This window comes from Pongo pygmaeus, chromosome 18 (genome assembly GCF_028885625.2).
Source record: "Pongo pygmaeus isolate AG05252 chromosome 18, NHGRI_mPonPyg2-v2.0_pri, whole genome shotgun sequence".
NCBI classification, from domain to species: domain Eukaryota; kingdom Metazoa; phylum Chordata; class Mammalia; order Primates; family Hominidae; genus Pongo; species Pongo pygmaeus.
In genome coordinates, this window is record NC_072391.2 from 30,926,021 (window position 1) to 30,953,885 (window position 27,865).

The 27,865-nt window shown below is 49.8% G+C and overlaps 1 protein-coding gene and 1 pseudogene across 1 annotated transcript in view; one reads left to right on the top strand and one right to left on the bottom strand.

Moving 5' to 3' along the window:
• Nucleotides 1–1,878: 1,878 nt before the first annotated feature.
• On the bottom strand, nucleotides 1,879–27,447 carry LOC129015553 (glyceraldehyde-3-phosphate dehydrogenase-like; annotated as a pseudogene).
• SBK1 (SH3 domain binding kinase 1) overlaps nucleotides 22,380–27,865 on the top strand; it is a 64,144-nt gene continuing 58,658 nt past the window's right edge. The window contains exon 1 of the mRNA XM_054454390.2: nucleotides 22,380–22,431. The gene's annotated coding sequence lies outside the window, so the exon portion shown is untranslated. The remainder of the gene's footprint in view (nucleotides 22,432–27,865) is intronic.

Consider the following 27,865-nt stretch of genomic DNA (forward strand, 5'->3'; position numbering starts at 1 on the left):
AAAGAAAAAGAGCAGAGGGGAGAATGCTTCACACAATGCCCTAGTTCTCAGTGGGCATGAGAGTAGTGGAACATTCTCTGAGCCTTGAGCATGGTCCTGAGAGGCGGAAGGAGCTGCACAGACAGAAACAAGCAGCCTGTGTAAGCTGAAAGCCAGGGGGTCGATGGCTGAGGGGTGATGTCTCAGGCACACCTGCATGGGCAGAGGACTTCAGTACAAACACTGCCCACCATAGTTTGACATTTCAAAAGTTACCAAGAAATATACACATTCACATAGAAAGGTGAAAATGCCATCCTAGCGTGCAATAGAAATTATGCTGAGTGGCCAAGCATGGTGGCTCACGCCTGTAATCCCAGCACTTTGGGAGGCCAAGGCAGGTGGATCACTTTGGGAGGCCAAGGCAGGTGGATCACCTGAGGTCAGGAGTTTGAGACCAGCCTGGCCAACATGGTGAAACCCCATCTCTACTAAAAATATAAAAATTAGCCAGGCATGGTGGTGTGCACCTGTAATCACAGCTACTCAGGAGGCTGAGGTGGGAGAATCACTTGAACCAGGGAGGCAGAGGCTGCAGTGAGCTGAGATTACACCACTGCACTCCAGCCTGGGCAACAGAGTGAGACTCTGTCTCAAAAAAAAAAAGAAAAAGGAAAGGAAAGGAAAGGAAGAGAAATTGTGCTGACTTATGGAAAAAGTAAGAAAGTTCTTCATGCCTTCTTGAGTATGTGGTCTGCGATCATAGTCTGTGGCAGAGACCACTGGGTACCTCTCTCAGCATCCATTCTCCCCCTTCTCCTTAGGAATAAACTTTTACTTCTAGCTGGGCACATTTCCCAGCCTCCCTTGCAGCTAGGTGTCATCATGTGACTAAGCAGTAGCCAATAAGATGTAAGCAAAATGGCTCTATGGGACTTGTAGGAAGTTGCCTTAAAAGGAAGGAACACAAGCTTTCTCCCACTTCCTTGTTGCTTGGAGTAAGGCAGTTCCAGCAGCCATGTCGGCCCAAGAGGTGACCTTGAAAATAGAAGGTGGATGAGAAAGTGGAGCGTGAGACTCTGTGTTGTGGCCATAGCGTCTTGGACCACTCGCCTTCAGATGTATTTGACATGAATGGGAAATGTACTGCATTAGTTTGTGAGAGCTGCCATGACAAAAAACAGCCAGCTCTCCACATCCTCAGGTTCTTCAACCACAGATTCAACCAACCACAGGTCAAAAATATCTGGAAAAAAAAAAAAAAAACTGTAATAGGCTGGGTGCAGTGGCCCATGCCTGTAATCCCAGCACTTTGGGAGGCCAAGGCTGGAGATGGCCTGAGGTCAGGAGTTCGAGGCCAGCCTGGCCAACATGGTGAAACCCCATCTCTACTAAAAATACAAAAATTAGCTGGGTATGGTGGTGCATGCCTGTAATCCCAGCTACTCGGGAAGCTGGGGCACGAGAATCACTTGAACCCAGATGGCAGAGGTTGCAGTGAGCCAAGATTGTCCTGCAGCACTCCAGCCTGGGCCACAGAGTGAGACTCCATCTCAAAAAAAGAAAAAAAAGAGCAATACTAGGCTGAGTTCAGTAGCTCACACCTGTAATCCCAGCACTTTGGGAGGCCAAGGCAGGCAAATCACTTGAGGCCAGGAGTTTGAGACCAGCTTGAGCAACGAAATGAGACCTCCGTCTCTTCAGAAAAATTTGTAAAAATTGGCTGTGCATGGTAGCACACACCTGTAGTCCCAGCTACTCTGGAGGCGGAGGTGGAACGATCAGTTGAGCCCAGGAGTTCAAGGCTGCAGTGAGCTCTGATTGCGCCACTGCACTCCAGCCTGGGCAACAGAGAGAGACCCTGTCTCTAAAAACAATGAAATACAATACAATAAAATACAATAAAAAATACAGTATAACCACTATTTACATAGCATTTGCATTGTATTAAGTATTCTAAGTAACCTAGAGATGTTTTAAAGTATGTCGCATAGATTATTTTCAAATAATATAACATTTTATATGAAGACTTGAACATCTGCCGATTTTGATATGTGGGAGGTCCTGGAACCAATCCCCAGGGACACCAAGGGACAACTGTACCTCAGACTAGGAGGTTTAAACAAGAAAAATTTATTTTCTCACAATTGTGGAGACTAGACGACCAAGATCAAGGTGTCGGCCGGGTTGGTTTCTTCTGAGGCCTCTCTCCTTGGCTTGTAGATGATCATCTTTTTAAAATTGATTGATTGATTGGCTGAGTGCAGGGGACTTTATTGATGGTACAAAATAAGGCGGGGCTCCCTAGGCCCCTCCCTCTTCAGGGGGTCTGCATGGAAACTGTGAGGAAGGGAGATTCTCAGTGTGGTGGGTGGGGGACTAAGTGTGGCAGGGATTCCCCAGCAGTGAGGGCCTCTCTCTTCCTCTCGTCCTCTTGCTGGGGCTGGTGGTCCGGGGGTCTTACTCCTTGGAGGCCATGTGAGCCATGGGGTCTGCCACCCTGTTGCTGTAGCCGAATTCATTGTCATGCCAGGAAACGAGCTTGACAAAGTGGTCGTTGAGGGCAATGCCAGCCCCAGCGTCGAAGGTGGAAGAATGAGTGTCACGGTTGAAGTCAGAGGAGACAACCTGGTGTTCAGTATAGCCCCAGATGCCCTTAAGGGGGCATCAGATGCCTGCTTCACCACCTTCTTGATGTCGTCATATTTGACAGGTTTTTCCAGGTGGCAGGTCAGGTCCACGACCGACACGTTGGCAGCGGGGACACTGAAGGCCATGCAAGTGAGCTTCCCATTCAGCTCAGGGATGACCTTACCCGCAGCCTTGGCAGCACCAGTAAAGGCAGGGATGATGTTCTGGAGAGCCCCGTGGCTGTCACATCACTGTTTCCTGGAGGGGCCATCCACAGTCTTCTGAGTGGCAGTGATGGCATGGACTGTGGTCATGAGTCCTTCCACAATACCAGAGTTGTCATGGATGACCTTGGACGGTGTGCTAAGCAGTTGGTGGTGCAGGAGGCATTGCTGACGATCTTGAGGCCGTTGTCATACTTCTCATGGTTCATGCCCATCACAAACATGGGGGTGACAGCAGAGGGGCAGAGATGATGACCCTTTTGGCTCCCCCCTGCAAGTGCGCCCCAGCCTTCTCCATGGTGGTGAAGGTGCTGGTGAACTCTACGACGTATTCAGCACCAGCATCTCCACATTTGATTTTGGAGGGATCTCGCTCCTGGAAGATGATGATGGGATTTCCCCGTTCTCAGCCTTGACAGTGCCATGGAATTTGCTACGGATGGAATCATACTGGAACATGTAGATCATGTAGTCGAGGTCAATGAAGGGTCATTGATGGCGACAATATCCACTTTACCAGAGTTAAAAGCAGCCCTGGAGACCAGGCACCCAATACGACCAAATCCATTGGTTCCAACCTTCACGTTCACCATGCTATCTCAGGGATGTGAGAGAAGATGCAGCTGTCTGTCAAATGGGAGGAGCAGAGAGCCAATTTTGTTTAAGAAACAGGCTCAGCCAGGCATGATGTCTAATGCCTATAATCCCAGCACTTTGCGAGACGGAGGCGGGCGGATCACCTGAGGTCAGGAGTTCAAGACCAGCCTGGCCAACATGGTGAAACCCTGTATCTACTAAAAATACAAAAAACTAGCCGAGCGTGGTGGCTCACGCCTGTAGTCCCAGTTAGCCGGGAGGCTGATGCAGGAGAATCGCTTGAACCCGGGAGGTGGAGGTTGCAGTGAGCTGAGATCGCACCACTGCACTTCAGCCTGGGCAACAGAGTGAGACTTGGTCTCAAAAAAAAAAAAAAAAAAGACAGATGGGCTCTCACTGTGTTGCTGAGGCTGGCCTCAAACTCCTGGCCTCAAGCAATCCTCCTGCCTTGGCCTCCCAAAGCGTTGGGATTATAGATTTAAGCCACCAGAGTGGGCCTTAAATGGTCATTTTCCTCCTGTATCTTCAAGTGGTCTTCCCTCTGTATGTCTGTGTCCTAATCTCCTCTTCCTTTTTTTCTTTTTTTTGAGACTGAGCCTTGCTCTGTCACCCAGGCTGGAGTGCAGTGGCGCGATCTCAGCTCACTGCAACCTCTGCCTCCTGGATTCAAGCAATTCTCCTGCCTCAGCCTCCCAAGTAGCTGGGATTACAGGCACTCACCACCATGCCCAGCTAATTTTTTTCTTGAGACAGTGTCTCGCTCTGTCGTCCAGGCTGGAGTGCAGGCGCGTGATCTCGGCTCACTGCAACCACCACCTCCCCGGTTCAAGCAATTGTCCTGTCTCAGCCTCCCAAGTAGCTGGGACTACAGGCACAGGCCACCACGCCCTAAATTATACTAAAAATAATTTTTGTATTTTTAGTAGAGACAGGGTTTCACCATATTGATCAGGCTGGTCTCGAACTCCTGACCTCAGGTAATCCACCCACCTCGGCCTCCCAAAGTGCTGGGATTATGGGCATGAGCCACTGTACCCAGCCCTAATCTCCTTTTCTTATACGGACACCAGTCATATTGGATTGGGACCCCCTCCCCACAATGACTTCATTTTCACTTAATTACCTCTTTAAAGGTGCTATCTCCAGATACGGTCACATTCTGAGGCACTGGGAGTTAGGACTTCAACATATGCATTTGGAGGGGGACACATTCCAGCCCATAATACACACTTGTTATCAGTAGTCAGGCCTACTTGCAGTGTAGCTCTGGAAATAGCCCCCTGCCCTTTCTCAGCCTGTTTCTTCTTTTGTAAACCAGGGGCTTCCACTGACGGAGCTCATGGCTGCTGTTGTGCACTGTGCTTCTTAAAAGCTCCGTCTGGGCCTGATGTTTAGCTAAATTTAGGGCCAATCTGTCCCCATCGTGGGCTTGGTGGAGCTGAAGAAGGGTGTGGGTGGACTTACAAAGAGATGGCTCCAGGCCCGCAGGTTCCCCTCCTCCGGCTTTGCTAAAGGTCTCCCTTCCTGTTCTATGGTGAGGCTCCAGGAGTGGCTCAGGCCCTCCACTGAACACCGACCATCCTCCAGGCTGCACTCGGAGGACCTGTGCACAAGGCCTGTTCCCAAGGCCAGCCTCTGCCCGGTGGCCCCAAGCCCAGTCTGCCCTGGATCTCAGCAAAGGGATGAGTTACATTTGGCAAAGAACAGTGCTAGGTGCCTTTCATGGTTAGCTCGAGAACCCCCATTTTATGAACGGAGAAACTGAGGCAGGGTCGGGCACGGTGGCTCACACATGTAATTCCAGCAGTTTTGGAGGCCGAGGCAGGCAGATCACTTGAGGTCACAAGTTTGAGACCAGCCTGGCCAATATGGCGAAACCCCGTCTCTACTAAAAATACAAAAATTAGCTGGGTGTGGTGGTAGACACCTGTAATCCCAGCTACTCAGGAGTCTGAGGCAGGAGAATCGCTTGAACCTGGGAGGCGGAGGTTGCAGTGAACTGAGATCATGCCACTGCACTCCAGCCTGGGAGACAGAGTGAGACTCTATCTCAAAAAAACAAAAACACAACAAAAACAAAAGAAACTGGGGGCCAGACGCGGTGGCTCACGCCTGTAATCCCAGCACTTTGGGAGGCCGAGGTGGGAGGATCATGAGGTCAGGAGATCGAGACCATCCTGGCCAACATGCTGAAACCCCATCTCTACTTAAAAATACAAAAATTAGCTGGGCGTGGTGGCGCGTGCCTTTAATCCTAGCTACTCGGGAGGCTGAGGCAGGAGAATCACCTGAACCAGGGAGTCGGATGTTGCGGTGAGCTGAGATCCCGCCACTGTACTCCAGCCTGGCGACAGAGCAAGACTCTGTCTCAAAAAAAAAAAAAGAAAGAAAGAAAGAAAAGAAACTGGGGCAAACACTTACACTTACACCTGGCCTTGAATCTCACCCACTTCCACCTTCTCAGGAACTTCTCACTTCTGTATTTCAATCACTTTCAATTGAATCCATCTCATTAATGTTTTATTTATTTACTTATTTGTAGAGATGGGGGTCTCCCTATGTTGCCCAGGCTGGTCTCAAACTCCTGGACTCAAGCGATCTGCCCACTTCGGCCTCCCAAAGTGCTGGGATTATAGGTGTGAGCCACTGCGCCCAGCCAATAATTCTTAGACAGAATAGCCATTCATTTGTGATACGAGTTGCAAATATTTTTTCCTAGTTTGTCATTTTCCTTTTGACTCTATTGAGGTGAAGGAGACATAGGCTCTTGAGTACGTTTCTAATGGCTTGTGCAGATTGCTGCCACTCCTGTGATTGACAATTTGGCATTATCTAGCAAAATTCCGAATGCATTTATCCTTTGACTCAGCAGTCTCATTTCTGGGGATGTTTTTTCCTGATCAGATAGCTCAGATTTTCTTTTTTCTTTCCTTTATTTATTTTTTCTGAACACTCCTGGGAATTTGTGCTAAAGAGCTACTTGACATAAATGAAAATTGTGTGTGTGTGTGTGTGTGTGTGTCTGTGTGTGTGTGTGGCTTGGTACTGTTGACTTTCTTGTTAGAAGATTGGAAACAGCCTAGGGAATCATCAAAATCATCAATAGGGAAGTGATGAAATAAACTATGGTAAATCCACAAAACAGAATATTTTGTTGCCATAAAATAATGAAGAAGGCTTCTAGTAATGAAAAGAAAACGCTTCTAGTAATGAAAAGAGCTCTAGGATATACCGTTAAGTGAAAAAAGCAATAAGAGGCTGGGCACGGTGACTCGCGCCTGTAATCCCAGCACTTCGGGAGGCCGAAGTAGGCAGATCGCTTAAGCCCAGGAGTTTCAGACCAGCCCAGGTAACATGGTAAAACCTCGTCTCTGCAAAAAATACAAAAATACAAAAAATTAGTCCCAGCTAATCAGGAGGCTTCAGGTGAGAGGATCACTTGAGCCCAGGAAGTTGAGGCTGCAGTAAGCCACGATTGCACCACTGCACTCCAGCCTGAGTGCCCCAAGACCCTGCCTCAAAAAAAGAAAGAACTATGTAATGCCACATTTGGATGCCTACCCAAGACACAACGCCAACGCAGGGCTTTGCAACCAGGGCGATTTTCCCAACAAGAGATGTTATGCAACATCTGGAAGCAATGTTTACAACTAGGGATGGAGCCAGGCATGGTGGCTCATGCCTGTAATCCCAACACTTTGGGAGGCCGAGGCAAGCGGATCACCTAAGGTCAGGAGTTTGAGACCAGCCTGACCAACATGGAGAAAACCCGTCTCTACTAAAAATACAAAAATTAGCTGGGTATGTTGGCGTGTGCCTGTAGTCCCAGCTACTCGGGAGGCTGAGGCAGGAGAATCGCTTGAACCCAGGAGGCGGAGGTTGCGGTGAGCTGAGGCTGTACCACTGAACTGCACTGCACTCCAGCCTGGGTGACAAAGTGAGACTCTGTCAAAAAAAAAAAAAAAAAACCTAGGGATGGGGTGCTACTAGCATCTAGTGAATAAAAGCTAGGAAGGCTGCTAACACACAGGACAGCCCCCTGCGACCCAGAATCATCCAGCCCAAATGTCAACAGTGACAAAGTGAAGAAACCCTGGATTAGCATTTTCTCTGACATCAAAGTTAAATCCAGTGGACTTTTGTTTCTAAGTCTTTATCTATCTTGGCCTCTGAAAGAGTATTCAGGATCATTGACTCTCCCTCCTTCATGCAAAGCTGAATCCTGTGACTTCTGCGATGATCCTGGCTTCCCTTCCTCCATTCCCTTTGGGGGCTCATCCTCCTACGTGGCAATTAGATATCGGGGTTCCTGGAGGCAAGTCCTAAGCCCTCTTTTTGTCTCAACCCACACTGACCCTCATTGATCCCACTCACTTTGACTTTGTTTTTGGTTTGTTTCAATGGAGATGGGTTTTCACCATGTTGCCCAGGCTGGTCTCAAACTCCTGGCCTCAAGCAATCCTCCAGCCTCGGCCTCCCAAAGTGCTGGGATTACAAGTGTGAGGCACTGACCCAGCCACACCTTGGACTTTGGTTACCATCTTTTCTTTTCTTTTTTTTTTTTTTTCGAGACGGAGTCTCGCTTTGTACCCCAGGCTGAAGTACAGTGGTGCAATCTCGGCTCACTGCAATCTCTGCCTCTCGGGGTCAAGCAATTCTCCTGCCTCAGCCTCCCGGGTAGCTGGGACTACAGGCGCGTGCCACCACGCCTGGCTAATTTTTTGTATTTTTAGTAGAGACGGGGTTTCACTGTGTTAGCCAGGATGGTCTCAATCTCCTGACCTCATGATCCGCCCGCCTAGGCCTCCCAAAGTGCTGGGATTACATGCGTGAGCGACTGCACCCAGGCTTGGTTACCATCTCTACACCAATGAGTCCCGCAATTATACAGAGCCCAAACCTCATCTTGGAGTCAATTCCATACATCTAACTTCCTGCTCCACAACCTCGCCTAGATGTTTCCAAGATCCCTGGGGCTCATCAGGAGGACAAGCTTGCCTTCAGGGTCCTCCATACCCAATCCTCTTTTGGTGTCCCTATTTCAGTGACTAGCAAAACCATCTATTTAGATCCACAAGCAAGAAGCCTAGAAGTCCACCGGGCACCGTGGCTCACACCTGTAATCCCAGCACTTTGGGAGGCCAAGGCAGGTGGATTACTTGAGGCCAGGAGTTCGTGACCAGCCTGACCAACATGGTGAAACCCTGTCTCTACTAAAAATACAAAAATATTAGCCAGGCGTGGTAGCGGGCACCTGTAATCCCAGCTACTCCGGAGGCTGAGGAAGGAGAGTCACTTGAACTCAGGAGGCAGAGGTTGCAGTGAGTCAAGATCATGCCACTGCACTCCAGCCTGGGCAACAGAGTGAGACTCCATCTCAAACACACACACACACACACACACACACACACATACAAATTTTGATTTTCATGAGCCACCGCTCTCAGCCATAATAGCCCTTAGATTTTTGATTGACACAGAACTGAAGGAATTGAATGCAAGCTGCTGTTGCTACCTGGGGAAGGAGGGTCGCAGGCAAAGGCATAGAAAGTGCAAAGACCCTTCAGTAACGAGAGAAGATGAGTATCGTTCCCCACATACTTACTGGCTATTTATATTTCTTTATTTCCATTTACCAGTTTACATTCTCTGCTTTTTCCTTTTTTTCCTCTTTTCTTGGTTTTTTTTGTTTTGTTTTGTTTTGTTTCTTGTTGTTGTTGTTTGTTTTCTTTTCTTTTCTTTCATTTTTTTTTTTTTTTAAAGATACAGTCCCCGTCTGTTGCCCAGGCTGGAGCGCAGTGGCAGGATCTCGGCACACTGCAGCCTCTGGCTCCCAGATTCAAGCAATTCTCCTGTCTCAGCCTCCCGAGTTGCTGGGACTACAGGCGCATGCCACCACGCCTGGCTAGTTTTTTTGTATTTTTAGTAGAGACGGGGTTTCACCGTATTGGTCAGGCTGGTCTCAAACACCTGACCTCAGGTGATCCACCCACCTTGGCCTCCCAAAATGCTGGGATTACAGGCGTAATGTTTGTTTTCATTTTTGTTTTTGTTTTTTGAAACAGGCTGGAGTGCAGTGGCGCAATCACAGCTCACTGCAGCCTCAAACTCTTGGGCTCAAGTGATCCTCCCACTTCAGCCTCTGAAGTAGCTGGGACTATAGGCAACCACCACCATGCCCAGCTAATTTTTTTTGTATTTTTTGTAGAGATGGATTCTCACCATGTTGCCAGGTTGGTCTCAAACTCCTGGGCTCAAGCAATCCTCCCACCTCAGCCTCTCAGAGTGCTGGGACTAAGGATGTGAAGATGTGAGCCCAGGCTGCTCTTTTTCCTATTGGATTCACAGTCCATTTCTTTCTGATTTGTGAGAGCTAATTTTGGTTTATGGATATTACCCCTTATCTGTCCTTTGCATTACGCACTTTTAAAATCATTTGCTATTTGTGTTTATTTTGCATATGGTAGCTTTTGCTGCATAGACAATTTTCCTTTTTTTTTTTTTTTGAGACGGAGTCTCTGTTGCCCAGGCTGGAGTGCAATGGTGTGATCTCAGCCCACTGCAATGTCTGCCTCCCAGGTTCAAACGATTCTCCTCCCTCAGCCTCCCAAGTAGCTGGGATTACAGGTGCCTGCCACCATGCCCGGCTAATTTTTGTATTTTAGTAGAGATGGGGTTTCCCCATGTTGGCCAAGCTGGTCTCAAACTCCTGACCTCAAGTGATCTGCCCGCCTTGGCCTCCCAAAGTGCTGGGATTACAGGCGTGGGCCACAGCGCCCGGCCTTTTCTAGTCAAATTTATGATTTCTGAACTTCGTTCTCACCTGGAAAAGCCTTTTGCATCGAGATCTTTTTTAACCATTTACATTTTATTCTAATTCTTTTATAGCTTTATTTTTAACTTTGAAATCTCTGATCCATCTGTTGTTTCCTAGGGTTTAAAGAGTAAGGTATCTAGTAACTGTGAATACAGCTTTATATTTCTCCAAAGACCATCAAGTAGCCCATCTTTTCCTCACTAATTTGCTTTGTTTTTGTCTTGTTTTAGAGACAGGGTCTTGCTCTGTCATCCAGGCTGGAGTGCACTGGCACTGGAAGCTCACTGCAGCCTCAAACTCCTGGGCTCAGGCGATCCTCCGGCCTCAGCCTCTGGAATAGCTGGGACTACAGGTATGTGCCACCACGCCCAGCTAATTTTTTATTTTTTTAGAGACCAGATTTTACCATGTTACCCAGGCTGGTCTCAAACTCCTGGGCTCAACTGATCCTCTTGTCTTGGCCCCCGAAAGTGCTGGGATTACAGGCGTGAGCACCACACCTGGCCCTTCCTCATGACCTGAAACGCCCATGTGTCAGATATTAAGTTCAAACCTACCCCTTTCATAGTCATCTTTGCAATGCTGAGGCTGCAACTGTGCAAACCACCTTAGCCGCTCTCTGCTAGACTCCGTGCTGGAGGCAGACTGCGAGGCTCGGGGAGTGAGGACACCAGAGTCCTTCCTGTTCCCGTGACCCTGGGGCAATGGTGATGCTACTGGGTGGCCTGGGGCACTTTAGCCCTCCCACCACTTGCTCTTCTGTCCCCCCACCAAGTCCTCCCAAATAAACATACTCTAAGTCAGGCACGGTGGCTCACGCCTGTAATCCCAGCATTTTGGGACGCCAAGGCTGGTGGATCACCTGAGGTCAGGAGTTTAAGACCAGCCTGGCCAACATGGTGAAACCCCGTCTCTACTAAAAATACAAAAATTAGCCGGGCGTGGTGGCAGGTGCCTGTAATCCCAGTTACTGGGGAGGCTGAGGTAGGAGAATCACTTGAACCAGGGAGGCAGAGGTTGCAGTGAGCTGAGATCGCACCACTGCACTCCAGCCTGGGCGACAGAGCAAGACTCCATCTCAAGAAAATAATAATAATAATAATAAAATAAACATACTCTGAGTTAAACAGCACGTCTGTCTTCCAATGCTGCCTTGAAACAAACTCCCCAGCACTTCTCTTCCTCTTCCAACCAGATTGCCGTCCTAAAGATGTCTGCAGAGAAATTCTGAAACGGATCTTACTCTCTGAAGTGAGAGCTGAAGCCAGGCACAGGGGCTCACGCCTTTAATCTCAGCACTCTGGGAGGCTGAGGCAGGAAGATCGCTTGAGCCTAGGAGTTCCAGACCAGCCTGGGCAACATAGGGAGACCCCCATCTCTATTTTAAAAAGTAAAATAAAATAAAAGATAAAAAAATAAAGAAGGCTGGGTGTGGTGGCTCATGCCTGTAATCCGAGCACTTTGGGAAGCCAAGGCGAGCGGATCACGAGGTCAGGAGATCGAGACCATCCTGGCCAACATGGTGAAACCCTGTCTCTACTAAAGATACAAAAATTAGCCAAGCATGGTGGCGTATGCCTGTAATCCCAGCTACTCAGGAGGCTGAGGCAGGAGATTCCGTTGAACTCAGGAGGTGGAGTTGCAGTGAAGCAAGATGGTGCCACTGCACTCCAGCCTGGCGACACAGCGAGACTCCATCATAAATAAATAATAAATAAATAAATAATATTTATTATTATAATAAATAATTTATATTTATAAATAAATAAATAATATTATTATTATAATAAATAATTTATATTTATAAATAAATAAATAATATTTATTTAGTATTATAATAAATAATTTATATTTATAAATAAATAAATAATATTTATTTAGTATTATAATAAATAATTTATATTTATAAATAAATAAATAATATTTATTTAGTATTATAATAAATAATTTATATTTATAAATAAATAAATAATAAAATTATTTACAAATAAATAAATAATAAATAAATAAATAGAAGGAGAGCTGACAACTGCCTAAGAGGGCTGTTCTCACATATCCCACCTTGCTGAGGTCTGCACACAGCTTGCCCACGCTGCCAAACTTCTCTGTGAGCCAAGTGTGCTCACCCTAAGATGGCACTCCCAGCCCCCACTCTCTCCTGGTTCCTCCTCCCCACCACACAACTGTCCAGAAGAAGGATCCAGACCAGGGGGCAGAGTCCCCTGTGGCTAGGGACTGACCCCGTTGGGCTGGGCATCTGAGGCCACCAGGGAGCCACCATAGTTCTTTGGACAGCTCCATCTCAACACAAGGCCACGTGGCAGGGCCAGCTCTCTTGCTGGCATTTGATGGAACAGCTGCAGCATGCAGGAGAGGGATTCTTCTTATTGTGTATAGATCCCCAAGGACAGACTAAGGGCCAGGAGGTGGAAGGTACAGGGAGGGAGGCTGTGATGGTTAATATTGAGTGTCAACTTCATTGGATTGAAGGATGCAAAGTATTGATCCTGGGTGTGTCTGTGAGGGTGTTGCCAAAGGAGATTAACATTTGAGTCAGTGGCCTGGGAGAGACAGACCCACCCTCCATCTGGGTGGGCACCATCTAATCAGCTGCAAGTGTGGCTAGAATAAAAGCAGGCAGCAGAATGTGGAAGCACTAGGCTGGCTGAGTCTTCTGGCCTCCATCTTTCTCCCGTGCTGGATGCTTCCTGCCCTCGAACATCAGACTCCAAGTTTTTCAGCTTTTGGACTCTTGGACTTACACCAGTAATTTGCCAGGGGCTCTCGGGCCTTCAGCCACAGACTAAAGGCTGCACTGTCAGCTTCTCTAATTTTGAGGTTTTGGGACTTGGACTGGCTTCATGGCTCCTCAGCTTGCAGACGGCCTATTGTAGGACTTCATTTGTTATCGTGTGAGTCAATTCTCCTAATAAACTCCCCTTCAAATATTCATCTATCCTATCAGTTCTGTCCCTTTAGAGAACTCTGACTAATAAAGAGCCCTTTTAATTGCCTGCAGCTCTATGGGAGGTAGTGAGTTTCCTATCCGTGTTCCTTTCCCTGGAATGCTCTTCCCACAAGGATTTGCAGAGCTTTCTACTCAGCCCCTTGAGGTCCATGCCACTCGAGTGTCACTTTATCAGTAAGGCCATCTGCAGCCACCTACCTAACATTGCAGACCTCCCACTCCATCCTCTTCTTGCTCCACTTTCTTCATCACTTATTATCATCATCCATTTTTATTAATTTATTTTTCTTTTTTTTTTTTAGATGGAATCTCACTCTGTCGCCCAGGCTGGAGTGCAGTGGCGCGATCTCAGCTCACTGCAACCTCTGTTTCCCGGGTTCAAGTGATTCTCCTGCCTCAGCCTCCCGAGTAGCTGGGATTACAGATGCGTGCTACCACACCCAGCTAATTTTTTGTATTAGTAGAGACGGAGTTTCACCACGTTGGCCAGGCTGGTCTTGAACTCCCAACCTCAAGTAATCCTCCCGCCTCGGCCTCCCAAAGAGCTGGGATTAGTGGCGTGAGCCACTGCACCTGGCCTATTTTTATTAATTTATCTTATTTGTTATCTATCTCCTGCCACAAGAATATAACTCCACAAAGGCAGGGACTTATATTAGTTTTGTTCATTCCCAAACCCGCTGTTTCTAGAATATAAGTGCACATAGTAGGCACTGTAAATATCATCTTCATTCTCATTTCACAGCTATAGAAACTGAGGTTCATAGAGGACAAATAACTGGCTTTCACGGCACCCCTAGGTTTCCGACCCCAGACATTCTGTCCCCTTAACCCTACACTACATTGTGGTTAGAAAATGCTCATTGTAGCACTGTGTGTAATAGAAGAAGGCTGTAAACAACCTGATTTCCCATCAGTAGGGGAGCAGTTAAACAAATTACAATACCACGCATCCTGTAATAGCGTATAAAAGCAATCTGTAAATGAATTAAGCAGATCAATATGCACATATATGGAACAATCTTCAAGCTATTGTTAAGTGAAGATAGCACAGTGCCCAACAGTGCATTGCATGTGCTGTCATGTGTGAAATAATAATAGTAATGATAATGATAATAAACAGGGCCAGCCGCGGTGGCTCACGCCTGTAATCTCAGCACTTTGTGAGGCCAAGGTGGGAGGACCACTTGAGCCCACAGGTTCGAGACCAGTCTGGGCAACACAGATAGACCTTGTCTCCACAAAAAATTAAAAAATTACGTGGTGGCAATGCCTGTAGTCCCAGGTACTTGGGAGGCTGAGGTGGGAGGATTGCTTGAACCTGGGAAGTTGAGGCTGCAGTGAGCTATGATTACACCAGTGCACTCCAGCCTGGGTGACAGAGTAAGACCCCATTTCAAAAAATAAAATAAAAATAAATGACAAACAGGATAATCACACACACAAAGCCTGGATGTGCAGAGAAATGTTCTGGAAGGATGCTCTAGAAACTGTTGACAAGGCAAAGGACAGCCTGGGGGCCTCTAGTAGGAGGAAGCCTTTGTATTCCTTTTTGTAGCACTGAGATTGGTTTTTGTTGTTGTTGTTTGTGTGTTTGTTTGTTTGTTTATGGAATCTTGCTGTGTCACCGAGGTTCAAGTGCAGTAGCACGACCTTGGCTCACTGCAACCTCTGCCTCCCAGGTTCAAGCAATTCTCCTGCCTCAGCCTTCTGAATAGCTGGGATTACAGGTGCCCACTACCACACCTGGCTAATATTTTGTATTTTGTATTTTGTAGAGACAGGGTTTTGCCATGTTGGTCAGGCTAGTCTCGAACTCCTGGCCTCAAGTGATCCTCCCACCTCAGCCTCCCAAAGTGCTGGGATTACAAGCATGAGCCACCACACCCAGCCAGCATTGGGATTTGAATTCATGCACACGATTTACTTTTTTTCAGCAACATAAATCTTCCACATAGTTTAAAACTCAAAGCTACAGGAGGTATCTCAAAAATTAGCAGCCCCTTATCCTGCTGCTCTGCACTCCAACTCTTCTCTTTCTAAATTAGGCAATGCATTCAACTCTTTTAGCTGATCCTGCTGTTTGCTGTTGTCTTTGGAAGTCAAGGTCATTCAAACTCTAAGCAACATGAAAATCACCCAGGGATCTTGTTAAAATACAGGTTCTGATTCAGCAGGTCTGGGGCAGGTTCCAAGATTGTGCATTTCTAATAAGCTCCCAGGTGATGCTGATGCTACTGGTCCATGGATTATTCTCTGAATGGCAAGATTCTAAAGAATCTGTGAACACAGCTATTTCTTGATCTTTCTGGTTTTGATCTTACTTCCTACTGTAGAAAAAGAAAATGCAATTCTCTAATATCCTATCCCTCCTCTTCCACACACATGCATACTGTCTTCATCCTCCCAATATGGTTATATAACCTTTTTGGTTAAATATGGTTACATAACCTTTTTGGTTAAATATGATTATATAACCTTTTTGGTTAAAATAAGTTTTGGTATTTATATTATTATACCTTTGTAGATAATATTAACAGCTCAGCCACACAGTATACCATGATGGCATTTCCATTTTTGTGCAACTTTTTGTTTTCCCCGGAGTTAACCATTGCTTAATATTTTCATTTTGGCTTTATCAGTGCATTCACAAACCTTCCTGACAAAACTGAAAGGCTCTTCTTAGTATATTCAAACACATTGCATAATCTAGGTCTTGGAGGCCCTGTCCCCCGATCCAATATAGGTTGGTTGCTCCATGTATTTCCTCTGACAGAGTGAGACTCTAAAAAAAAAAAAAAGCGCAAGAAATGGGTTACTAAACAGAGTTTGAGGCAGAGAGGAAGATTTGGAACCTCCGCTATGAATTAGATTATGACTGTTAATTGTATCCTATTCTCCCTTCCTCTTTTCAATAGTAATCCACCTTTGCACCTTTAGCAATGCATATGGCCATGCAGCTAGAGACTGAATTTCCCAGTCTCCCTTGCAGCGAGGAACCAACTATTCACTAACAGAAAATGAGTAGGAGTAAGGAGTGTCACTTAGGCATCACTCCATCTTTCTTCCTTCTTGAGGACCAAAATGTGAGCATGATGCCTATAAGCCATTTTCGACTGAGAAGACTACCAACCCCTGGACTGCTACCTGAAAAACAAAATTCTACCTTGTGATAAAGAAAACTTGGCCCAAACCTGGCTCAGGATATAACTTTTTTCAATGTGATGCAATTCACAACCTCCTTCTGGGAAGACATTGGCATCCTTGACAAAATGAAGAAGCAACTTTTTTTTTTTTTTTGAGACCGAGTTTCACTCTTTTTGCCCAGGCTGGAGTGCAATGGCACAATCTCGGCTCACTACAACCTCCACCTCCCAGGTTCAAGTGAATCTCCTGCCTCAGCTTCCCAAGTAGCTGGGATTACAAGCATGCGCCACCACGCCTGGCTAATTTTTTATATTTAGAGACAGGGTTTCACCACATTGGTCAGGCTGGTCTTGAATTTCTGACCTCAGGTGATCCACCTGCCTTCGCCTCCCAAAGTGCTGGGATTACAGGCATAAGCCACCTTCCCCGGCCACAACATGCTGATAAACTTTAATTCAAGTAAGACTTCTACTAGGAAACCAGGGGCCCAGCGAGGTGGCTCATGCTTTGTAATCCTAGCACTTTGGGAGGCTGAGGTGGGAAAATTGCTTGAGGCCAGGAGTTCAAGACTAGCCTGGGTAATATAATGAGACCCCCATCTTTACAAAAATTAAAAATTAAAAAAATTAGCTGGGAATGGTGACACATGCTTGCAGTCCCAGCTACTCAAGAGGCTGAGGTGGAAGGATTGCTTGAGCCCAGATCAAGGCTGCAGTGAGCTATGATCATGCCTAGGTGGGGCCTGGGCAGATGGAACAGATGAAACTTGGCAGATGCCATTCTCCGAGCCCTGGGTCCTGGGTTCCAGACAGCTACAGTGATAGGTGAGGGCCCCAGAGGACAGATCCTCTAAATGGCCCGAGCATTTCCAGCCAGCCAAGGGTGGGCCTCAGCTCCATCAGGAAGGGCCTGGGTCCACCAGGAAGCGGGCAGGGCCTCCCCAAGGCCGAGCTACCTCAGGCCTCTTCCTTTTTTGGAGGCTCATTGTGTTTTGGAAACATTAAAAAATACCAAAAACAGCATTATGAAAACCACGGTGTATCTTAAATGTTTACATCTGCCTAATGAACACTCCTGTTTTGTCTTGGTTTTGTTTGTTAGTTTGTTTGAGACGGAGTCTCACTCTGTCGCCCAGGCTGGAGTGCAGTGGCGTGACCTTGGCTCACTGCAACCTCCGCCTCCTGGGTTCAAGTGATTCTCCTGCCTCAGCCTCCTGAGTAGCTGGGATTATAGGCGCCTGCCACCACGCCCAGCTAATTTTTGTATTTTTAGTAGAGACGGGGTTTCACCACGTTGGTCAGGCTGGTCTTGAACTCCTGACCTCAGGTGATCCACAGGCCTCGGCCTCCCAAAGTGCTGGGATTACAGGAGTGAGCCACCGCGCCCAGCTGTAATGAACACTCTTAATACAAACACACAAATACAGTGCCAGATAGCTGTTCCATTCACAAGATAATTACAGGACTCATACAGGACATTGACCACCACGGGGTAGCGGAGGAGGGTGTGGTCTGAGAAGGAAGGTTTCCCGGATGACGTCCCATGAATGTCTTAGCTTTCAATCCCATCAGAGAAACTGTCATGCCTGAGTGTATGACGGCATGCAAAGATAATACCACAGGTCTATGTTTTGTTTTTCTGTTTTTCTTTTTCTTTTTTTGAGGTGAAGTATCGCTTTGTCACCCAGGATGGAGTACAGCGGCTTGATCTAGGCTCACTGTAAACCAGCCAAGTAAGTCTACGTTTAAGGTTCTTAATGTGGGGCCCAGGCCAGATTCCTTCAACTCCTCAAGACAGGTCTGTAAGCCAGGCCTGCACCCAGGAGGGTGACGAGGGCTGACCCTGAGTGGTGAGAGGAAAACTCTCCCACATCCCAAAGCAACAGAGCCGAGGGCTACAGGCCTGGCTCTGGCCCCAGAAGTTTGTGACATGGCCCCTGCTGTCCCATGGTATGGCCCATAGGTCTGGCTCAGGGGCCAGGAGGGACTCGGGGGAGGCAGAGGGAACCACTATCCCTCTGGGAGGGGTGGCAAATGGCTGAGATTGAAGGGGTCAGACCCTCCAAGATGTTAGGGGCAGAGTTTGGAGCTGCATGGTGACTCTAATCCTCCTTCCCTAGGCTGTCATCAGAAGAGGGTCGGGGATGGGAGAGGGAAAGGTGGAGTCTCAGGCTCTTGTGAACTGTGTCGGAGCCTCCACCCACTACCTCCAGCAGAAGAGCCAGGCCCAGCCACCCAAACAGGAGACAGACAGAGCTTCACAGCCACTAAGAATTAAGACCTATTGATTTTCCCCATTAGCTAGAGAACACCATCAAAGTGCATTAAAACCAGGCAAAGCAGCAGCATCGTGAATAATTAACATCTGCAAATGACAACCCCATGGGGCTGGGGAGAGGCGGGAAAGGGCTTCTAGAGGCCTGGGGCACCCTGACCCCTTCTGACCCCCACGCCAGGGAGCCATAGTTTAGGCTGCCCTCCCCTCCCTGTCTCTTGTCCCCTCTCATTCCCTGTCCTCTCCTTAAAGAAACACCAAGTCCACGGCGCAGCCAGCGACCTAAGCCGATGCTGGAGCAGGGAGGATAGAGCACGGAGGCAAGAGTCAGGGCTGGCAGCTCTGCTGTGTGTCACTGTGTGACCTCAGCGAAGTTGCTGCCCCTTTCTGGGCTCATTCTCCACCTCTGCACAGTGCAGCGATTGGCCCAGCTGGCCTCTTGCTCAGTCTGTGGTTCTAGAGAGGGACAGTGACTCCCAGAGTCACACAGCAGGTCCGTAGCAGAGCCTGGGCCACTGGGGCCTCTCCCGCAGCCCAGTCTATGGGACCCCTTTGTGCCAATCGGAAAAAAGCACCCCCTTTGGATAAAGCAATTGGAAGAGGCCACCCCTTTGAGCGGACCAATTTGAAAATGAATGCATGCCCTCTGAATAGATCAATTAGAAAAAGGCACCCTTCGAGGGGGACTAATTTTTTCTTTTTTTTTTTTTTTTTTTGAGACAGGGTCTCACACTGTCTCCCAAGCTGGAGTGCAATGGCACGATCTCGGCTCACTGCAACCTCTGTCTCCTGGGTTCAAGCGGTTCTCCCATCTCAGCCTCCTGAGTAGCTGGGATTACAGGTGTGCGCCACCATGACTGGCTAATTTTTGCATATTTAGTAGAGATGGGGTTTCACCATGCTGGCCAGGCTGATCTCGAACTCCTGACCTCAGGCAATCCACCCTCCTCAGCCTCTCCAAGTGCTGGGATTACAGGCCTGAGCCACTGCATTCAGCCTAGGGGGACTAATTTTTTAAAGGCACCCTTCAGACTAACCAATAAGAAAGAAGCACCATTTTGGGTGGGCCAATAAGAAAAAGGCAACTCCCCACGCTGTCACAGTTGAAAAGTGCAAGTCTTGGCAGAGCAGAGGTAGGGCTGGATACCACCCCCCATCCATCCTCCCCTCCCCTCCCCTCTCCCTGATCCCCAACCGGCTCTTATCTGCCAGGGTGTCCTTGTGCATTGTGCACAGCCTAAACAACTGTACATGGCTGCTCTGTTCCAAGCCTCCACCTTCTCTGGGCCAAGGAGTCCCAGACCTATTCTTCCAGCCAGTGGAACTCAGTTCCACATATATCGATGGTTCCTTCCAAGCCTCTCTGCTTCCCCACCTCCAAACTCCTCAGCCCCTTAGCTGACCTGAGTTCCCACTTCCATCTTCCTCCCACCCACCCTTCCTCCTCAAAGCCCTGGGTGGGCAGCTCCAGAACCAATCCCTCACGCATCTCCAACTGCATCACCTCTGCCTTCTTGGTGCCTTGCAGCGCACCGTCCCTGCCTTCCATGCATCTGAGCCTTCGCATACTCTATTCTCTCTGCTGGCGATACCTCCTCTCTTGAGCCCCCTGGAAAACTCTACTCACTCTTCAAGGCCCGGCTTAAAGATCTCTGCCTCTCACTCTCCTCCTCAAATGCCAAGCCAGTTCTTGCCTCTGGGCTTTTGCACCTCTTCCTAGAATGTTCTGCCTCCAGATCTGGCTGGTTCCTCCTTCCTCCTCCTCCTCCTCCTCCTGCAGGTTTCAGCTCCAGTGTTCCCTTCTTGGGAGGTGTTCCCTGAACACCCCATCTAACTACCTCCCCATCAGCCTGTCACATGTCCCTGTTTTATTTCTTTCGTAGCACTTTGGACAATCTGAATTTATTTTTCCTTTGTTTACGGGTGCTTCCAGAGCCATTATGAATGGTGGTACATGTTGTCAATTGCAGAGGAGGTGAGTGGGGCCGAAAGCCAGCCTGGGTCCACACTACAAGCTGGTGCTGGGGCTGTACCTGCTTGGCGGGAAGCACCTTTTCCTAATTCACATGATGGCGCTATGCAGGCATGCTGCAGCTCCACTGGTGTCACCTCCTGCAGTGACACCCAAACCCACCAAAGAGGAATGGCACCTGCCCACTTCACTGCTGCGTGCCCATGTCCAGCACGGTGCCTGGCACCAAAAAGGTGCTCAATAAACATTTCCAAGCCTGGTGCAGTAGCTGTAATCCCAGCTACTTGGGAGGCTGAGATGGGAAGATCGCTTGAGCCCAGGAGTTTGAGACCAGCCTGGGCAGCATAGAAAAACCCTGTCTCAAGTAAATAAATAAATAAATAAATAAATAAATAAATAGATAAATAAATAAATTCAGGCAAACAAATTCTCTTATGATTCCCCCACTCCCACCCTCTTCCCATACTCCTCAATAAAATACGCTAGGCAGTGTGCCTGCTTCGTCGCTGGGTCTCACTGAAGCCAGCCCCAGAACTGGGCCAGGGTTGGCAAAGGTGACTGTTAAGGGAACATAGGAGGACCCAGGAAGTTGAGGGGTGAGTGTGTGAGTGGGGATGCTCCCTGAAGCCCTGAGCCCCTTCTATCCCAGAGGGGCTGCCCTGAGCCCCCAGTGCCCCCTCCCAGGGCCCCCCAGCTTCCTGGAGGTACGTGTGGAGGGGTCAGGTGGCCCACACACTCCCAAGCCCCGGGAGACCAGTGCGGCACAGAGACTTGTGGGCAGGAGGTGGCACTGAGGGTCCTGCTGCAGCAGCCAGGCTCACAGAGGGGGCAGGACCAAGGCACCGCCCTTCCCTCTGCTCCCCGAGGCCACTTCGCCACGCTGCCTGGCCACACCCGCCCGCCCTGCCGGCCTCCCCAGCTCTGGCAGAGAAGGAGTTAACCTCCAGGCTTCTCAGCGTGAATGTGGAGCTATTAATACCCACAGCCCAGCCAGTCTGCCAGAGAAGCCACTGGAGCTGGGGAGAGCAGGGAGCCAGGAGAGCCGCCAGTTGCAGCCGAGCCGGGACCGGGACTCCAGGGGTCAGAACTTTTCTCGAGGACAGCGTGGGCACCGTGCCAGCCTCACCTGGCCCTTGCCCATCTTTCAGCTGCAGGTCCCAACCCTCTCTCCTGGAGGCCACCCGTGCCACCCACCCCAGCCGAGGAGAACAAACTTTCTTAGGGAAGGCACCTCTGCGGCCGTGCTGGCTGGACTGGGAGGAGCGGACGGCTGGACAGACAGGGGGACTGGGGCACAGGATACCTGCAAGCCTGCCCTCCTAGTCCTGCCTCTGACAGACAGCCACAGAGTGGGCAGCCGGGGGGCCTAGGGCTCCACAGGGGCAGTTGGGGGGGCACTCCCAGACCTCCGTCCGCCCACTAGCCACCTCGGAGTCCAGGTGGCTGGACACTGCTTCCCAGGGCCCAGCCCCGTGGCTGGAACCCCCACGGGTCAAGACAGGAGCCCCCATCAGACAGAGCCCCCGGCTCCTCCACCCACCGAGGCGACGGGCAACCTGAGTGAGAAGGCACAGGTGGTGGGCGGGCAAGTGCGGAGCCCTGAAGCCGACGGGCTGCTGACCCTGGAGCACCCTGGCTCGGGGACTCCTGCCCAGGCTGGCGACGATGCTGCGGAGGCCACCCCCGGCCACCCCTGCTCTGTCCTGGAGCTGCCTCCGGCCTGGCCCACGGGCTGCGGAGTCGATGATGTGCCGGCCTTCTGCTTCGTCTGCTTCCACAGGGAGGAGGAGGAGGAGCTGCTGGAAGAAGTCCCATTGCGGAGGTCAGTGCCCGTGGGTGGCCAGTGGGTGGGCAGCCAGGTGGGCACAGCGCTCGACCCAGGGTGCCTGTGGGCCTGGCAGTCTTGCTTCAAGTCAATCTCTCTCTGTCCACTGCTTACCACCCACTGCCACTTCCTGCTTCAGATCTCAGATCTCTTACCTGGTTGTTGCCACAGCCTCCTTCCAATCTCCCCCACCCTAGCCCCAGAGTGGCTTTCACATCCTCTCCCACAGTGAGCATGTCCCTCCCCTGCTCAGAGCCCTCCATGGCTCCCAGCTCCCGTGGGATGAAGTTAACACTTGGTTGAGCATTCAAGGCCTGCGTGATTGGGGCCGACACTCCCCACCTCATCTCACCCTGTTCCCCTGTATTCACCTCCAGTGAAACTCTGCCCAGACTTCTCTTCCCCCGTTCTCCTCCATCCAGGCCCAGCTGCAATGCTTCCTCCTTCAGGAAGCCCTCCTGGATGTCCCTGTCCCACCCTAACCTGAGAGCCACCTTTCCATCCTGCACTGCAGTAGCACCTAACAGGTGTTTCATCTTTGTTGAATTCATAAGCGAAAATGCGTGCATGTGTATTTGCTTGTGTGTGTGTGTGAAAGAGAGACGGAGAAAGAGAGTGGTTTGTGTGGCTGCGTGACTGAGTATTGGGGGTGACCGTGTGTGACTGTGAGCCTGTGTACATGTTTGCGGGAGCAGGTATGAGTTCTGCATACCTATGTGGAGGGAAGGGCTGTGCCTGGGGCCCAGTGGGAGTTCATGCCCTAGAGATCGTTGTTCCTTTAGCCAGCTCTCCCCACCCCCACCTGCAGGGAAACCCAGGCTCCAGCCAAGTACATTATCCAAGCTGTGACCACAGGCTCTGGGAGTGATCTGCAGGGGAGACAGGGGTCACCTCTGCTCCAGCCCAGCCTGCCTGCGCCTCCGTCACTGTCTGAGTCAGCACTGCCCTGCCCTGGGTGGGGAGAAAGGCAGGCATGGGCCAAGCCAGTTTCCCCCTCCAGGACCCTTCCAGGACAAGCGGGCCAGGCATGGGCTCCTGCAGCCTAGGCTGGGTTCCTCCCTGACTTTCTCTTTTGGACTCTGGGTCCACAGTTACCGCTCCGTGGGCCTCTGTCTCCTCATCTGCAAAATGGGAGGATGTTCCCTGCTATGGTTGTCAGCTTAACATTCAACACAGTGACTGGCCACCCACAGACTGCCAGGGCCTGGGCTGGGGACTGGAACCTGGCTCACAGGGTCACAGCCTGCTAGGAGAGACAAAAGAGAAGACAGGTCAGTTCTGCACAGAGTCGTGGGCATCTTGATGGGCGTGGGTGCACAGTGCCTAGGAAGTCAGGAGGCAAGACGGACCACCTCTGCCCGCAGGAGCCATCGGAGGCCCACCAGGTCTGTCTTAACGTGCAAGTGCCCTCCCAGGGGCGAGAGAGGCTGAGGAAAGGGCATCGCAGGCAGTGGGAACGGCAAGAGGGAAGGCTCGGTGCAAATAAGAAACAAAGTGTGGATGGTGAGGATGAGGCTGGCAGAACAGGGCCAGATCACAGAGGGCCTGGACGCTGAGCCAGGGGCCTGACCCATAGGCACTGGAGCAAGCAATGGGGAAGACTCGAGGCAAAACAGGGGCTAGTGAGGACAGGCAAGGAAAATAATAGGTGCAGAAGGGCTTCTTGAACTCCTAAGCAATGGTCTCATGATAGAACCCCATGTTCATAGTGAACACTCAAAATGCTTGTTGAATGAATAAATGAATGAATGAACGAACGAATGTGACTTTGAAAGATAGGGCATCAGGCGGGGTGTGGTGGTTCACACCTGTAACCCCAGAACTTTGGGAGGCCAAGGCGGGTAAATTGCTTGAGCTCAGGAGTTGGAGACCAGCCTAGGCAACACAGTGAGACCCCCGTCTACACACACACACACACACACACACACACACACACACACACAATTAGCCAGGCATGGTGGCATGCACCTGTAGTCCCAGCTATTCCAGGGGCTGAAGCAAGAGGATCCCTTGAGCCCAGAAGTTCAAGGCTGCACTGAGCTATGAACACGCCCCTGCACTCCAGCCTAGGTGACAGAGTGAGACCCTGTCTCAAAAAAGAGAAAGAGAGAGAGAGAGCATGGGAATAATCTGAGTTGAATTGTTAAAAAGTACTACACTCCCAGACCCCGCCTCAGAGATTTTGCAGCTTCAGGTCTTAGGATGGATGTGTAATGTTGATCAGTTTCCTCCAGGTGAACAACTTAAGCAAACCAGCATTTGGGAAGCCCCAGAAAGAGACAGGCATAGGCCTTAGGGTTGGCAGCCGTGAACTCGTGCCCCTTCCTCCCTCATCCTTTCATCTCCCACCTCTGATTCTGGGGACTCTCTGTAGGGGATGTCTCTCCGCCTCCTGCCCTGGGAGTATGGTAGCCTATGTTTGCAGGAGCTGGTCTCCTTTCTAGCTGGCGGGTTCTGGCCCTTTAAGACCTGGGAGGGGACAGGGCCAGGCTGGGCAGAGACAGTGACCACAGGTGCCAGGTGGTGAAGCTAAAAATACTGAGTGATGTGTCCGCCCAGGCTGCAGGAGCCAGTGCTGGCTAGGGAGGGTGGGACGGAAGGCTCTGGAGTGTTTCTTTGCTGCTGGAGGAGGGGCAGTGGGGCAATGAGGCTGGGTGGGGTCACCTTGGGGGCTTAGAGAAATCTGTGGCTGCCCCCAGCCAACCCCGCCTCGCCTCTCCCAGCCTTGGTCCAGCCCCTGGTAGGCTCCAGGATTCAGTCCTAGAATAGCAGGGACTGGGCAGCCCTGTTTAGCAGCCCTGGGCAGGCTAATTCTGGTGCATCCCGCTTCTGTGTGATCCTGGGGAAGTCACTTCTCTTTGGGTCTCTGCAAAATTAAAGAGTTGGACTTTCTCAGGCATTTGTAGGGAAAGAAAGGCAATGAAGGGGGGCAGGTGACCAGTTCACTCCTTTGTGGATTCAGTACATTTCCCCTGAGGCTTCCTGGGGACTGGATGCTGAGGCCACTGCGATGAATGTGACACAGCCATGTCCCTGGAGGGGCTCACAGCCTAGTGAAGACAAAAACAACACACGCTCGAACAGACAGCGCAATGTGCTATAATAGAGGTGTGAGCACTGTGCCCTCGGCTTCTGTTGTGGGAAGATGCAAGAGACAGCACCACAGAGAACACATCTGCATTTGATGAAAATTTGTCAGCAAACGCGTCACCCACAGTAATGTTCACCAGCCACCTACATCTGGTGTTTTGATGTATTAATTAAGGTGCGGCAAGCTGTTGGAATAAATAAGCTTGGCAATTGTAATGGCTCAACACAGAAGAGCCTTATGTTCTGGGTATGTGTGTGTTTTGGGGTGGGGGTGGTGATGGAGGAGACTCTGCTCCACGTGATCTTTCAGGGATCCAGGCTCCTCTCATCTTGTAACTCTGTCATCACCCACGGCCACTGCTGTATCTTCTGCATCCAGCTTGCAGATGAAGAACAAGAGTGGAGACCACACATGAGGTTTTTATGAACCAAAGCTGGAAATGGCCTCCTTTACTTCTGCCCACATGCATTGGCCAGAACAGCTCATTGCAAGAAAAGCTGGGAAATATAGTCCAGTCTACACGAAAGCATCCAGTACATAATAGATGCCCAATGTGCTCATTCATTCATTCACTCAACAAATTTCGTTGCATAGCTTTTGTGGGCTAGCACCAGAAACTGGACTGAAAATACCATCCCTGCTCTCATGGGGTTTATATCTAATGAGGGAGTCAAACAAAACACAAGTGAACAAATAAACAAATCGTCAAGGTTCAAAGCCCACTGTGAAGGAAATTACCAGGGATGGTGGAGACAGCTGCTTTGCATACGGTAAACAGGGAGATGAGGATATTTCATCTAAGACCTAGAGAATGAGAAGTAGCCAGCAGTGGGGCGAGGGGTAGTAACAGCAGCTCAGGCAAAGCAAATTGAGAGCAACAGGTAGGCAGGAGCACAGGGAGGGCTCAGTGTGGCCAAGGCAGAGCAAATGACAGGGACAGTGACAAGAGGCAGGGCAGGAGGGACAGAAACAGCCAGGCCATGCAGGCCTTGGCACCCATGGTGAGGAGATGGATTTTGTTCCAGATGGAATTGGGAAGACTTTGAGAGCTCTTACATGGGGGAAGTTGTATAATCTGATTGACATTTTAAAGGATATTTCAGGCTATGCTTGGGAGAATCAATGGTGATGGGCCAGAATGAATAGAGGACGCCAACATGGAGGTCACAGTGGTGGGTGGCTTTGGAGATGGGGAGGTAAGAAAGTGCTTTCTGAACATATTTAGGAGGCTGGGCACAGTGGTTCATGCCTATAATCCCAGCACTTTAGGAGATCGAAACAGGAGGATTGCCTGAACCCAGGAGCTCCAGACCAGCCTGGGCAACATAATGAGATCCTATCCCTGAAAAAGAAAAATTCTAAAATTAGCCAGGCATGGTATCATGGGCCTGTAGTCCCAGCTACTCAGGAGGCTGAGGTAGGAGGGTTGCTTGAACCCAGGAGTTTGAGGCTGCAGTGAGCTGTGATTGTGTCACCACACTTCAGCCTAGGTGACACAGCAAGACCCTGTCTCTAAAACTACAAATAAAATAAAAACAAACAAACATTGGAGACAAATCCACAGAATTTTCTGATGGGTCAGAGGAGGAAGGGAATCTGGGGTGATCTGGGCTTTGGGGATTGCAGAGGTGCATGGATGATGGGCAGATTCGAGGGAGGAAAAGACTTGGTGAGAACATCAAGAATACAGGCTCACGCCTGTAATCCCAGCACTTTGGGAGGCCGAGGCGGGCGGATCACTTGAGGTCAGGAGTTCAAGACCAGTCTGGCCAACACAGTGAAACCCCATCTCTACTAACAATACAAAAATTGGCCAGGCGTGGAGGCACACACCTGTAGTCCCAGCTACTCAGGAGGCTGAGGCAGGAAAATAGCTTGAACCTGGGAGGCGGAGGTTGCAGAAAGGAGATTGCACTATTGCACTCCAGCCTGGGCAACAGAGCGAGACTCCGTCTCAAAAAAAAAAAAAAAAATCCTGCCACAGATATTTTCCACTTGAGAAGTAGGTGAGGTGTCCAAGTGAAGATGTCAAGAGAGGACATCATAATGAGAGTCTGGAGTTCAGAAGAGGAGCCTCTTGGCTGACGGTGGAACTTCAGGGTCATTGGTAAAAAGATGGTGTTGCAAGCCATGAGATCACATGTGAGGGAGGGGAGAGAAGAGGCTCCAGGACAGGGCCTTGAGGACTCCACGGTATTGAGATCATGTGGAGGAGAAGCCAGCGAGGGAGGCAGAGAAGGAGCAGCTGGGAAAGTGGGAGGGAAACTGAGAGCCTGGGCAGTCACGGAAACCAAGGAAGTGTCGCGAGGAGAGGGGGCGTGGTCCACCTGCTTCAAAGAT